This window comes from Sinocyclocheilus anshuiensis, unplaced genomic scaffold (assembly GCF_001515605.1).
Source record: "Sinocyclocheilus anshuiensis isolate Anshui unplaced genomic scaffold, SAMN03320099.WGS_v1.1 scaffold922, whole genome shotgun sequence".
NCBI lineage: Eukaryota > Metazoa > Chordata > Actinopteri > Cypriniformes > Cyprinidae > Sinocyclocheilus > Sinocyclocheilus anshuiensis.
The window spans coordinates 38,827-53,577 of record NW_015539883.1 but is presented as its reverse complement, the minus strand read 5'-3'; the positions used below and the strand labels follow the sequence as shown (position 1 = coordinate 53,577).

At 41.3% G+C, this 14,751-nt stretch overlaps 1 pseudogene; it reads left to right on the top strand.

The window, feature by feature from the left end:
- The first annotated feature begins 992 nt into the window (after positions 1-992).
- On the top strand, positions 993-14,603 carry LOC107685494 (uncharacterized; annotated as a pseudogene).
- Positions 14,604-14,751: the final 148 nt, after the last annotated feature.

Here is a 14,751-nt window from a genome sequence, read left to right as displayed (position 1 = left end):
GGAAGACTTTCAGTCGGCCTCAAAGAGATTCTGGCAAACCGTCCGGCGGCTCAGAAGGGGGAAGCAGTGTTCCGCCAACACTGTTTACAGTAGAAGTGGTGCGTTGCTGATTTCAACTGAGGATGTCGTTGAGCGCTGGAAAGAGTACTTTGAGGATCTCCTAAATCCCTCCAACACCTCTTCCGTAAAGGAAGCTGAGGCTTGGGACTCGGGGGGCTCGTCCATCACCCTGGCTGAAGTTGCTGAGGTAGTAAAAAAAATCCGCGGTGGCAAGGCTCCGGGGGTGGATGAGGTTCACCCCGAGTTTCTCAAGTCTCTGGATGTTGTGGGGCTGTCTTGGCTGACATGCCTCTGTGGCATTGCGTGGAGTTCGGGAACAGTGCCTTTTGACTGGCAGACTGGGGTGGTGGTCTCTCTTTTTAAGAAAGGGGACCGGAGGGTGTGTTCCAACTATAGGGGGATCACACTCTTCAGCCTCCCTGGGAAAGTCTATGCCAGGGTACTGGAGAGGAGAATCCGACCGATAGTTGAACCTCGGATTCAGGAGGAGCAATGCGGTTTTCGCCCTGGCCGTGGAACACTGGACCAGCTCTATACCCTCACTAGGGTGTTGGAGGGTTCATGGGAGTTTGCCCAACCAGTCCATATGTGTTTTGTGGGCCCGGAGAAGTCATTCGACCGTGTCCCTCGTGGCATCCTGTGGGAGGTACTTCGGGATTATAGGGTTCAGGGCTCATTGCTACGGGCTGTTCGTTCCCTGTATGACCGGAGCAGGAGCTTGGTTCGCATTGCCGGCAGTAAGTCACACCTGTTTCCGGTGCATGTCCGGATTGCGGATACAAGCGGCAGAAATGAGTTTCCTCCGCAGAGTGGCTGGGTGCACCCTTAGGGATGGGGTGAGGAGTTCAGTCACCCGGGAGGAGCTCGAAGTAGAGCTGCTGCTCCTCCGCATCGAGAGGAACCAGTTGAGGTGGCTCGGGCACCTGCTTCGGATGCCTCCTGGACGCCTCCCTGGTGAGGTGTTCCGGGCATGTCCCACTGGGAGGAGGCCTCAGGGCAGACCCAAGAAACGTTGGAGAGACTTTGTCTCCCAGCTGGCCTGGGAATGCCTTGGGGTTGCCCCAGAGGAGCTGGAGGTGTGCGGGGAGAGGGAAGTCTGGAGGGCTCTGCTCAGACTACTACCCCCGCGACCCGGCATCGGATAAGCGGAGGAAGATGAGATAATGAGACTTACATAAATCAACTATAGTGTCCTGCACCCACTAGTAAAAAAATATCAAAAATTATATCTGGTGTCTGAATAATTTTTGGTTTGACTGTATATATGCATATACTGTATAATGTATTTAGCAATATAATTTCATTGTATAAATACAACAGAACAAAAGAGGGCAAAATTCATAAAACAAAGTTCATCAGTATGTCATGACAATCATTATTTGTGTATAAGATCATAATTATTGGTCAGGAAAGTAGTGTAGGCAAAATCTTTTTCACTATAGCATTCTGAAAACTATGGAAGCCCGTTTCCGACAGTTGAGAAAAAATTTGAGTCTGTAAGTCATAATAATGAGAAACGTTCTCGTAATAATAACTTAATATCTCGTAATAATGAGAAACTTTCTCGGAATAATGAAAAACGTTCTCGTAATAATGAGAAACTTTCTCGTAATAAGTAGAAACTTTCTCGAAATAATGAGAAACTTTCTCGTTACAATGACTTATTTCTTGTAATAGTGAGAAACTCTAGTAATGCACTTGTGCTACAGTCTATAGGCACCATATTATGGAAGCCCGTTTCCACCACAGTTGAGAAAAAAATTTATTCTTAAAGTACAGCTGCAAACATCAGGCCTGTCACATGGTTACAGGTGGATGCATCAGAAATGATGGCTCAATGGCATAATAATTGACAGAGAGACCGTCCGGGTGATTTATGGTGATCCTCGGGTCATAGCTGGGTACTTTCATGACATTTGTCATAGAGGCGGAGGGATGCCCAAAAATGGTGAAATTGGATCTCGGCACAGAGAACGTTTATGTTGCAGAGATGCAGAAATTTCTGCATCATGGAATGCATCCCAACTCTACTTGCGTCAGTTTGAGGCCAATAATCCAGCAATCAACGTATTGAGAGATGGTGGCTTACAATTAGAAGTCAGCACATTCAGTTTTGGATAAACCTGTTTGATAATCTGAAGGAGGATGGACATTATGCTGACACTTTCCTGCACAAATGTTTGATCCAGTTCTGTTTTCTAAACTTCATACAGGTACGGCAGGTTATATTTTTGTTCATTTGTATTCAAACCTATTGAACATGTAGGCTAGTCGACTCACATTTTTGTCACAAGCTGTGTTTATGGGGGTAATTTTGTTCCATTAATCCAAATAAATAGATTATGACCCACAAATTCATGAATTTAATTAAGTTGAAAAGTTGGAAAAAAAAAATATTCCAATATATGTTGGTAATCTGGTAGCTAGTGTGACACCCTGAATGTTTGGTCACATGTATTTATATGTATATATGTATGTTTATTGCTTACAATTGATTATATTAATGTACTTATGCATGTTATATCTGTCTCTCTTTGTTGATGATTTTATTTAATATTGCTACAATTAACGTGGACAGTATGGGGGGACGGTGCATGGTCCAGGGTTGCTATGGTAATGGTGAGCCGCGAGGAAGAGACTGTCATTACTAGAGCGGCTCAACTTTGAATAACAACGCAACTTTGTCCGTCTCATTATTTCTGTCAAATAGGTGGGTAAATCCTGTCACAATGTATATATAATGTCAAGATAACATGTTGCTCAAGTGTATCTACCAGTTAAGTGAGGTAATGTACGGTTTAAGAGTTAATTAATAACGGAGACTGTATCCACTCGTCATAACGGCCGTGAATGGTCCGTGTGTTTTATATATTAATGTGACGAGTGGGGCGGGGCCGAGAATTTTGAATAAAATTCTGAACAATCTTGTGAATAAAAGCTGCATTTGGATCCTCAACTCCGTTGTCATGCCTCCCACGTTACAGGACCAGGCCTGGATTTTATGTTGTTTTGGTTCTGTTTGTGTGCGGCAGTCGTCCGTGAGGGGCTGTCGCACTATTTTCAGTTTTGTGTTTATTTTATTATTAAAGTTATGTTTAAACGTTCGCCGGTTCCTGCCTCCTTCTTCCCGTTCTACGAACTTTGTTACAATTAACTTCAAAGTTAACAAAAATGCTCCAGCACGCTGAAATCCCATGCTAATGTTAAGTTAAAATATTAAAGTTTACAAATGGGGTGTTTTTCTCAGGAACGTGAATTTATTGTGTGATTGCTGTTTATATATGGGGATTAAAGTGGTACTACTTATGATTTAGTTTTGTATGATTACAGTAGGCCCTATTGGTTAAAAATGTTTGTTATACTCATCAAATTTAAGTGTTGATTTTGTATTACAGAAAGCTAGCTCAAGTATTCAGTTCAGATGAATGGTATTTTACTTAATATGTTTTATGCTTATATGGACGCTTGGTCAAATGCTTTATTTTTGATATATGAAGCACTGATAAGGTTATGTCAGTTTATGTGGACTAAGTATTAAATTGATTCCAGTAATATGTCTTAAGAATGTACTGTAAAAAAAGTGAAAACATAAAGAAAGAGTCAAAACAAGGGTTTGGTTATGCAGAAAACACTGTTTATTGATTTTTTTGCTGGATCACATGTAAAAAGACTTCAAGAATTATTATTGCTGAATAGAGATATTCATGAAGATACAAGACATTGTAATTAAATGATTGTAATAAAGTCATTACTAGAGCGGCTCAACTTTGAATAACAACGCAACTTTGTCCGTCTCATTATTTCTGTCAAATAGATTTCACTGCAGTACTGCCAACTGGACAGTGGGCGTGCTACAGATTTCGGGGGCTCGTCCAGGATCTAGCACCTACTGGTACGCAGATCCAATGCAAGTGAACCACAGAACAGCCGAGTGACGGGTTATCAGCGCGAGGACCACGAAGGGCAGCTCAACGACGGCAGGAGAACCAAGGCACGGCAGTGAAGGTTTTTCCTGGCTGAGGAGAAGCGGTGCAGCGTGGTGCAAGTCAAGAGTGAACCCATCAACAGCGAGATCTTCGACAAGATGGCCTCTGGCGAGAGAAAAGCAACAAATCAAGAAAAGACTTCATCAACTCACTGATGAACTGATGCGGTACTGCTACCGAGTAGCCCAGATCATCGGAAAGAAAGCTGTCCTTAACCCTAATCACACCGGTGTGATCAGTCTTGGCTGGTCCCTGTTATTTACATCAAACACTTCATGTTTAGATATAGCTATGTCTATTCCTCTGCCAGTTTGCCAGCAACTTACATGTTTTTTCGGGAGGAGTGGGTGATCTTGTGCGTTGTAAATCCAGGCGGCTTCTACTCTGACAGTTGTAAACAAATAATGGCGGCGCCCATAGCCCATGATAACTTACCGATCAACTAACAGGAGTTGACTTGCATATATTTAACTGTCCTAATGCCAAACATTTAACAATGTATTTAAAACGTTTGTAAATATTTTGTATAAAAAATAAAAATAAAAGATATAAAACAGGCATGCATTGCACTCCCGCCAAGGAGTGACCTCAAGCTGACGTCACTTTTACCTCACACTGGCCTCGCCTTATTTGATAAACAAAGTTACATAAATTCAAAACAGTTTTTCATTATTTAAATAAGTAAAAATGTCTGACAATCATTTTAAAAGAAGAAAATTCACAAACGAGGAAATTGTGGAGATTTTTTTTAATTCTGATGAGGATTTTGACAGTGAGGCAGACAGTGACAGTGATGAGGACCTTCCCTCAAACCTTGAAGCTCTTGACAGAACTGAAGATGAAGAGACTTCCACAACGCCCACCCATGTTTTTGCTGAGGCAGACAGGATAAACTCATCATCCTGGAAGGTAACAAACCTTTTTAATCCTCCAGGCCCAGGGGATTTCGATGACCAACTGTGTGGAGTGCAAAAACCTCCAGAATCCCCCAGTGAGGTCAACTGTTTTAAAATGTTCCTCACAGAAGATGTTGTCGGAGAAATTGTTGAGGAAACAAACCGCTATGCCTCAGAAATACAAGGAGAGATGAAAGGGAAAATGGTTAAATGGGCTCCTACAAGCATGTACACATTTCTGGCATCAGTTCTTCTAATAGGGATGGTCAAAAAAACGTCACTCAGTGATTATTGGAGCACAGACCCCATGCTCTTGACACCATTCTTCCGGTCTTTGTTTTCACAGGACCGCTTTCTCATACTCCTCCGCTGCCTTCACTTTGCAAACAACACAACAGAAATTTTAAATGACCCTCTGAAAAAAATCAGAAAAGTATTCAGTACTCTCACCTCCTCCTTTCGTCGCATCTTTGTGCCATAAAGAGATCTCTGCGTGGATGAGTCCCTGATGAAGTGGAAAGGCAGGCTGGCATTTCGTCAGTTCATTCCATCTAAAAGACACCGATTTGGGGTTAAATTTTTTGTTTTGTGTGATGTACTCACTGGCTACGTGCAGGACATGATCATCTACTCCGGATCTACCAGTGACATCCAACACTACGAAAGGCTTGGCAGTTGTACTCAACAGCCAAATAGTGTACCGGCAACTTACTGGTGAGAAATTTACACAAATCATCAAAGAATAACTATAAACAAGATAAAATTGATTAAACTGTCAATTAATGTAAACTAAACTGTAATGAGCAAATCCAAAATAATAACCTAAATATACTGTCACATCGCCTACTATTATATCTTCCTCCTTACTCCCCATTGATGTGCTCTACTATCAATAGGGAAGGAAATCACCTCCATGCAATTCAGTATGAACCTAATGAGAGGGCTGCTGGAGGAGTACAGCACATCCCGATGTCCATCCAAAGGGGGCCGTCCTGCTTTGGACACTCCTCTGCGCCTTACAGCCAGGCATTTTCCATCTGAAGTACCTCAGACCACTTCCCAGGGCAGCCGGACCAGGCGGCACTGCAAGGTCTGCCTCTCCAGTACACGCAAGAGCAAGCAGAGGCGCCTCACCAAATACATGTGTGTGCCGTGCAACACTCCCTTGTGTGCTGCCCCATGTTTTGAGGAGTACCACACACTGAAGCATTATTGAACCTGTAAAAAAATAAGAAAAGAAAAGTTTGTGAAGAGTTTTAAATTTTTTTACCTTTGTATTTATGAACATATTTCCATTATTCATAATTACATTTGTATATTTTTTGTAAATTTTGTAAATGTTAAACAAAAAACATCGACTATACGTTACAAACAACAAATATTCTAGATTGAAATAAATGTAATAACATCTATGAAATGTGTACATTTTGTGATTTACGTATAAACTACAGGAATTCTAGACTGAAATAAATGAAAAAAAAATATCTATGAAATTTGTATATTTTGATTTATAAACTACAGGAATTATAGATTGAAAGAAATGTAATAAAACATCTATGAAATTTTTACATTTTGTGATTTATAAACTAAAGGATATATAGATCGAAAGAAATGTAATACAACATTGGATTTCTTTTTAACAAATGTCATATGTTTAATGGTATGAATAATGCTAAACTTATACTACACATACTTCTTAGTAACAGATATTTCATAATATAGTGAGCATGTTTGTGAATATTTTGAATAAAACAGGAAAAACGAAATAAAAGCAATCCATGTGTCATACAGATCTATTGTGGCTGCGTTGTGTCACATGACAAGCATGACACGTCGCCATGGAAACAAGGCGATACATTCTAAAATAACGGTCGCCTGAAAAAAACTCACGCTGGGGGCTCAGCTAGAATATTTTAAACTCGTGCGAAAGGGTTAAGTGCCATATTAATGGTTTTTCAGTAAGTGTTCTATTAGACACGGTGGCACAGGTTAATATAATTGATCACAATTGGAAAAGTAGATACTTACCAGATCAAGTCCTTAGACCCCTGTCTGAGATAGCCGCCTGGGGTGACTTCAGTGTCTCAGTTGTTGATGGGGATCTGCTCCCTTTCGAGGGATGGATAGAGCTGACAGTGAACCTGCCGGGAAATGACTATCCAAATTTAATAACATTGGATTTCTTTTTAACAAATGTCATATGTTTAATGGTATGAATAATGCTAAACTTATACTACACATACTTCTTAGTAACAAAGCAGATAACAGCTATATTTACATTTACATTTCCCTAAACATCAACAACATTAGAGCAAGCTAATGGTAAGTGAGGTATATGACTTTAACATTAAGGTGATTCGACTGAATTCAGATATTAATCCAGTGGTTTTTGTACAAGTCCTCTGCGGACAGTTGTTTTAAATGCAGAATGCAGGGAGCAATATAATAAACAGCTATTGACAACAGAATAGCAGATATGTGAACATTCACATTATTGCGCATATTCATTAAATGCGTGTAAATAGTTAGGTGCTTCAAAATCAAGAAAAAAAAAACTTAAATGTAAGTTACTCACCAATTGTAACACGGCTGTTGTGCAGGGTCTGCAAAGTGGCACGTGCGAGAAAATTCAAAGCCGTGGAAAAAATAACTAAACAAACACGCCAACCAACAGTTTATTATAGATTGAAAATGCTAACAAGTAATTTGAGAGGATTTGAACTTAAAATCAAGCTAAACGTGTCCTTGACTACTAACCTGCATGCAATCATCCACCCGGGGCGCCATTGTAACTGTGATGTATCATGTGGCAAGGCTGATGTGTTGCCATGGAAATTAGAACGTGATTCAATAATAATAACGGTCGCCTGAAAAAAACTCACGCTGGGGGCTCAGCTAGAATATTTTAAACTCGTGCGAAAGGGTTAAGTGCCATATTAATGGTTTTTCAGTAAGTGTTCTATTAGACACGGTGGCACAGGTTAATATAATTGATCACAATTGGAAAAGTAGATACTTACCAGATCAAGTCCTTAGACCCCTGTCTGAGATAGCCGCCTGGGGTGACTTCAGTGTCTCAGTTGTTGATGGGGATCTGCTCCCTTTCGAGGGATGGATAGAGCTGACAGTGAACCTGCCGGGAAATGACTATCCAAATTTAATTATTAAAGTACCTTTCCTCGTAGGTAAGATGTCATTAGAGAGGCCATTACTGGGGTTTAATGTCATTGAAGAGCTAATACGGGGATAGATGGACAAAGAACAGGGCTTACGAGCATTTGCAGAACTCCTGAAGGTGGCTCTGGATATTAGAGATGAACAGGCCAATTCAATGGTGAGCTTCATTCAGGAACATTACCTCATGAGCCATGAGGCTGTTGTTACAGTTGGCCCAAAATATGTAATTGTACTACCTGGCTGGGTGACTCATGTTAAGTGCAAAGTCCCAGTTGGCCTGGACTTCTCAGAGCCAGTAGTGTTGTTTGAATCTGGTGACGAGAGTACACCACTGACCCAACTAGACATTGGAGAAGGGCTCATGGAGATAGAAGGGAATGACCGGCCCTACGTCAAGGTCCCTTTGAGCAGTCTTACCTCAAGTGAAGTCACCATTCGTCGACATATGCCCTGGGAAGGATCCAACCCATAGTTCACGTCATCCAGCAAGACATGGAGAGTGGCGCTGATATACCGTGAGCCAGACGGAAGGGGCAGTTCCTCAAGAAGGGAAGGAAAACTCCAGGGCAGGCAATCTGTGGCACCTGCCTGTTGACATAAGCCATCTAGAAGAAGAACAGCAGAAACTAGTCAGAGACATGTTCTATGAAGAGTAAAATGCCTTTGCACAGGGAAATGATGATATTGGGTGTATTCCAAGCCTACACATGTCGATCAGCTTGAAGGACAACATCCCCGAGCATACGCCTCCATCCCAAAACCCCTGTACAAAGTTGTGAAGGAATACATCCAGAACTTGCTAGCTCGGGGGTGGGTGGTCAAGTCAACGTCTCCTTATGCAGCCCCTGTGGTGTGTGTTTGAAAGAAAGATGGCACCCTGAGACTGTGTATCAACTACAGGTTGTTGAATCAAAAGACAGTTCCAGATAGGCACCCACTTCCCCGGATCCAGGACCTCATTGACAGCCTGGGGGGGCTACCAGTGGTTTTCGATCCTAGACCAGGGGAAACCCTACCATCAGGGATTTATGGCCGAAGGGTCCCGAAACCTGACAGCATTCACGACCCCCTGGGGATTATATGAATGGGTACGCATACCTTTTGGACTTACCAATGCACCAGCAGCCTTCCAGACGAGTATGGAGGAGATGCTCGACTCACTTAGAGATGAACTGTGCATTCCTTACCTTGATGACATACTCTGCTATGGTAAGACATTTAACAACCATGTCCAGGAATTTAGGAGGGTTCTCAGAGCACTGCAGAAACATGGAGTAAAACTGAGGCCAGCGAAATGTGAACTCCTCAAAAGAGAGCTCAGATATTTGGGAATATTGGTTTTAGGAGATGGTGTCCGCATTGTCCCGAGCGACCTGGAGGCAGTGCTCTCCCTAAAAGAAAAGAAGCCCAACACAGCTGGTGAGTTGCGATGATTACTGGGTTTCCTCAGTTACTACCGCACCTTCATCCAGGACTTCTCACGGATTGCTAAGCCACTGTATGAGCTCCTCCAGTCTCGGGGACCAGTAGCCGCTGTGGAGCAGATCAAGTCTGGCAAGGCTGGAAAAAGGGGAGCACAGTTACCATCACGTGCTAGATTAGAGTGGACAAGTGTGCACCGAGGTGTGTTGGAGAGACTTATCAAGGCTTTAACCAGCCCCCCAGTACTATCCTACCCTAACTTTGAACTCCCATTCGTGCTCCATACAGATGTCTCCGAACAAGGACTTGGAGCTGTGTTATACCAGCAGCAAGACGGCAGGCTTAGTCATCGGTTACGGCTCCAGAACATTGAGCCCAGCCAAGAGAAGATATAGACTTCACTCTGGGAATCTGGAGTTCTTGGCACTTAAGTGGGCGGTCTGCGAGAAGTTCCGCGATTACTTGTTCTATGCACCCCACTTCACGGTATTCACTGACAACAACCCGTTGACGTATGTCTTAAGTACAGTCAAACTCAATGCTGTTGGACACAGGTGGGTGGGAGAATTAGCGGACTTCAAGTTTGATATTCGCTACAGACCATGCAAGGCAAACGCAGATGCGGATGTGCTCTCTCTCTTGGCCCTGGACATCGATAAATATGTGACTGCATGTACGGAAGTTCTGACAAAGGAGGTGATCCAGGCCCTCTGGGAGGGTAGTCAGATAGACAGAGAGAATGATGTTGCCTGGGCTGCGGCTCTTAATGCACGTCAGGAGGATGCTGGGTGGCAGTGTGTAGAGAGTGACATGAAACTTGACCGCACTGAATTGAGGACAGCTCAGAGGGAGCATCCCAACATTGGTGAGCTGATAAAACTGAAGGAGAGTGGCAGGGAGTTGACACCTGAAATGAGAAAAGCTGCAAAGGGAGGCACCAAGAGACTGATGTATGAGAAAATTGGGGAAAATTGGATCTCCAGGAGGGGATACTCTTTTGAAAAACCAGTGAAAGTTGCCAACTTGTCCTTCCTGCTAAGTTTAGGCAGCTGGTCTTGAGACAGCTGCACAATGACATGGGTCATGTCGGAAGAGAAAGAGTTCTTGACCTAGCTAGGAGATGATTTTATTGGCCATTTACGAAGAAGGAGATCGAGCACTATGTCACCCAGCAGTGCTGATGCATCAAGCAAAAGAAGCCAGCAATGCAAGTTAAAGCCCCAATGGGAAGTCTCACTTCAAGCTGCCCATTCGACCTGGTGTCCATCGACTACCTGCACCTGGAACGAAGTCACGGCGGATATTACTATATCCTTGCACTTTACCAGATTTGCCCAGGCGTATCCGTTGAGTGACAAGTCTGGACGAACAGCTGCTGAAAGAACATTCAATGATTATATCCCAAGATTTGGCTACCCTGGCAAACTCCATCATGACCAAGGGTGTGAGTTTGAGAACCAGCTCTTTGCAGCTTTGCAGCAGCTGACAGGTGTTGGCAACTCAAGAATGACACCCTATCACCCCCAAGCTAATCCTGCAGAACGCTTTAATCGAACACTGCTGCAAATGCTGAGAATCTTGGAAGAGATGGAAAAAGACAGATGGAAGGAGCACCTCCCAAAAGTAGTGCATGCGTATAATTGCACCAAACATGAGGCGACAGGCTTCTCTCCATTCTTCCTGCTATACGGACATCACCCGCACTTGCCAGTTGATCTGTTGTTTTTTCTGAGCTTTGAGGATGACCAGTACTCACCTCGGGATTATGCAGAGAAATGGGCACAATGAATGGCTGCTGCATATAAACTTGCATCGGACAACAGTAAACAAGCAAGCGCACGAAATAAGAAGTATTATGACCAGCATCTGCGAGACATCATTCTACAGCCAGAAGACCGAGTTCTGGTTCGGAACCTGAGTGAACGAGGTGGGCCTGGCAAGTTAAGATCATACTGGGAAAGAACAGTGCACGTGGTCAGAGAACGAGTAGGAGATGGTCCAGTCTATCAAGTGTAGGTCAAAATCCGGCGATGATACGTACCTTGCACCTTGATACGTAATCATCTGGTTAATGACCAGATACCTGTAGACACGCCACCTCCAGAAGCTGATGAGCTGCACAGACCTAAAAGAGTAAAAAAAAGATGGGTGAAGCCAGCAGGAGAGCCAAAGGGAGCACATTTAAGTGATACATGTTCAGAAAACAGTGACACTCCACGAACTTACTACTGGTTGCGCTCAACTTTACAAAGGGGGTTCATGAGGAGAGGACCTGTATCTGAAGACTACGGGAGAGATGGCAGGGGACTGAGGAACAGCGTTGATAAGCCTGTAAGGAATAAAAAAGACACAAAAGGATACTTACCTGTTTCCATTGAATCCCAGACATCAAGAGGATACTTACCTGTTTCAGTTGAATCCCAAGCACCAAGAGAAAACTTACCTGTGTCCACGGAACCTCAGCCACCTGATGACTTTCCTGTTGTGCTGGAACTAGAAGGAATGGAAGGGGAGCTGGAAGAGACAATGCCTGTGGAGAGAAAAAGACAGATGATTAGTCAGAGGGAAGAGAGTGTTGAAAGTTAAATTGTGAGGAGATCTAAAAGAGAAAGGAATCCTACAAGGTTTTTGACATATTCTTACTTGGGTCAACCCAGTTATGAACCACCTACTGAAATAAGTGCAGTACAGGTGATGCCGGTTCAGAGACTGCCATATTGTCCTCATGGTGTGCAGGGACCAGTTTATATGACATGTGGTTATGCCCCACCAGTACTTCCCTATCAGATAGAGTCATATTCTGCATTATCAACCTACTTGGCCTATTGATGAATATTAAAGAGTAATACATGCTAGAGTAGGACATTTGGAATATGCACAGACAGACATGAATGTAGAGACTCACCACAATTTTATGCACTTACCAATAGTACACTTAAATCAAATATTGAAACCTGCTGAAATCTCTGAAAAGTGAATTTTTGTGAGAGTTAAAGGGACAGTGATGCATGGAGCAATTTCTTTTGTTGGTGAGAGTGTGACACCCTGAATGTTTGGTCACATGTATTTATATGTATATATGTATGTTTATTCCTTACAATTGATTATATTAATGTATTTATGCATGTTAAATCTGTCTGTCTTTGTTGATTATTTTCTTTAATATTGCTACAACTAACTTGTGATATGATATAATACTGTTCCATTACTAGAGCAGCTCAACTTTGAATAACAACGCAACTTTGTCCGTCTCATTATTTCTGTCAAATAGGTGGGTAAATCCTGTCACAATGTATATATAATGTCAAGATAACATGTTACTCAAGTGTATCTACCAGTTAAGTGAGGTAATGTACGGTTTAAGAGTTAATTAATAACAGAGATTGTATCCGCTTGTCATAATGGCCGTTAACAGCCCGTGTGTTTTATATATTAATTTCAAAGTTAACAAAAATGCTCCAGCATGCTGAAATCCCATACTAATGTTAAGTTAATGTATTAAAGTTTACAAACAGGGTGTTTATCTCAGGAACGTGAATTTATTGTGTGATTGCTGTTTATATACTGGGATTAAAGTGGTGCTACTTATGATTTAGTTTTGTATGATTACAGTAGGCCCTATTGGTTAAAAATATTTGTTATACTCATCAAATTTAAGTGTTGATTTTATATTACAGAAAGCTAGCTCAAGTATTCAGTTCAGATGAATGATATTTTGCTTAATATGTTTTATGCTTATATGGACGCTTGGTCAAATGCTTTATTCTAGATATATGAAGCATATAGAAACAGTCTGATAAGGTTATATCAGTTTATGTGGACTAAGTATTAAATTGATTCCAGTAATATGTCTTAAGTGTGTACTGTATAAAAAGTGAAAGCATAAAGAAAAAGCCAAAACAAGGGTTTGGTTATGCAGAAAAGACTGTTTATTGATTTTTGCTGGATCACATGTAAAAGACTTCAAGAATTATTATTGCTGAATAGAGATATTCATTGTGATTTATCACAAGACATTGTGATTAAATGATTGTAATAAAGTCATTACTAGAGCGGCTCAACTTTGAATAACAACACAACTTTGTCCGTCTAATTACTTCTGTCAAATAGATTTCACTGCAGTATTGCCAACTGGACAGTTGGTGTGCTACACTAGCGCAAGACTTGAAATGAAAATGGTTCGAAAACTCATCACACAGGCAGTGGCATACTGGCACCTACTGTCTGTTTTAATTTAATTTCATATTGTTGTTACTTTTTTATATTTAAAACAGTAATGCCATTATTTACGGAATTGTACTTTTACATTTTGAATGGTTACATTTGACTGGTAAATGTCTTGTTGATTTTTAAAAAATAAATAATGAACTTTATTAAAATTCTATTAACATTGCATTAAATTAATATTTTATTAAATTATTTAATTTGACAAAATATGACTGATACATTTCATAAGGCTAGAAAAAACGCCTATAAAAGTAAAAAATGACTTAAGAAATCAGTTTAAGGGAAAAGCAAATAGTCCCCATGCCCCGAAGTCCTGCCCTCCAGATAGGTAATAAAATCTATGCAATAAACTGTAAACTGTCCAGACTGCATGCAACATTCTACTACCCATCACTGCTCACAATAAAGTAATTGGTAAATTACATAATAAAAAATAGTAAATTGTTATTAGAGGCATTATTTTATCCTTAATGACTGGGTTATTTATCAAACCACCATGTAAAAATTTTATTCATTATTATTATTTTTTAGGAGGAACTGGATCAAGTGGCATCATCATGGGACAATCACAGAATTCGACCAGTACATACATCTCGATCTCCAAATGGTCGTCCAGCTATTATGCATGCGGTACCTCAGTTATATGGCGCGAGAGATTACTTACACTCTGTGAGCCTAGAAGAAGTTGCAGTGTGTCTGGAAGAATGTGTATTCAAAGACTACCCTTGTGACAAATATGTGTTTGATGTATTGTGTTCACCTCATAACAGAACACAATCTGGATATGTCAAAAGATGTCTATTCAACTTTGGATACTTATTTCAAACAAAGTTGATAAATAATAAACTAAGTGACAGACTAAATCTGTTATGTGTATCATCGGCTGTTTGATTGGATTGGAAACATCTAAAAAATATTCTCTGCTGAGTAATATTAAAATTTGTTGAGGTTCAGCAACAGTACCTTAATAATGATTTTTTTCT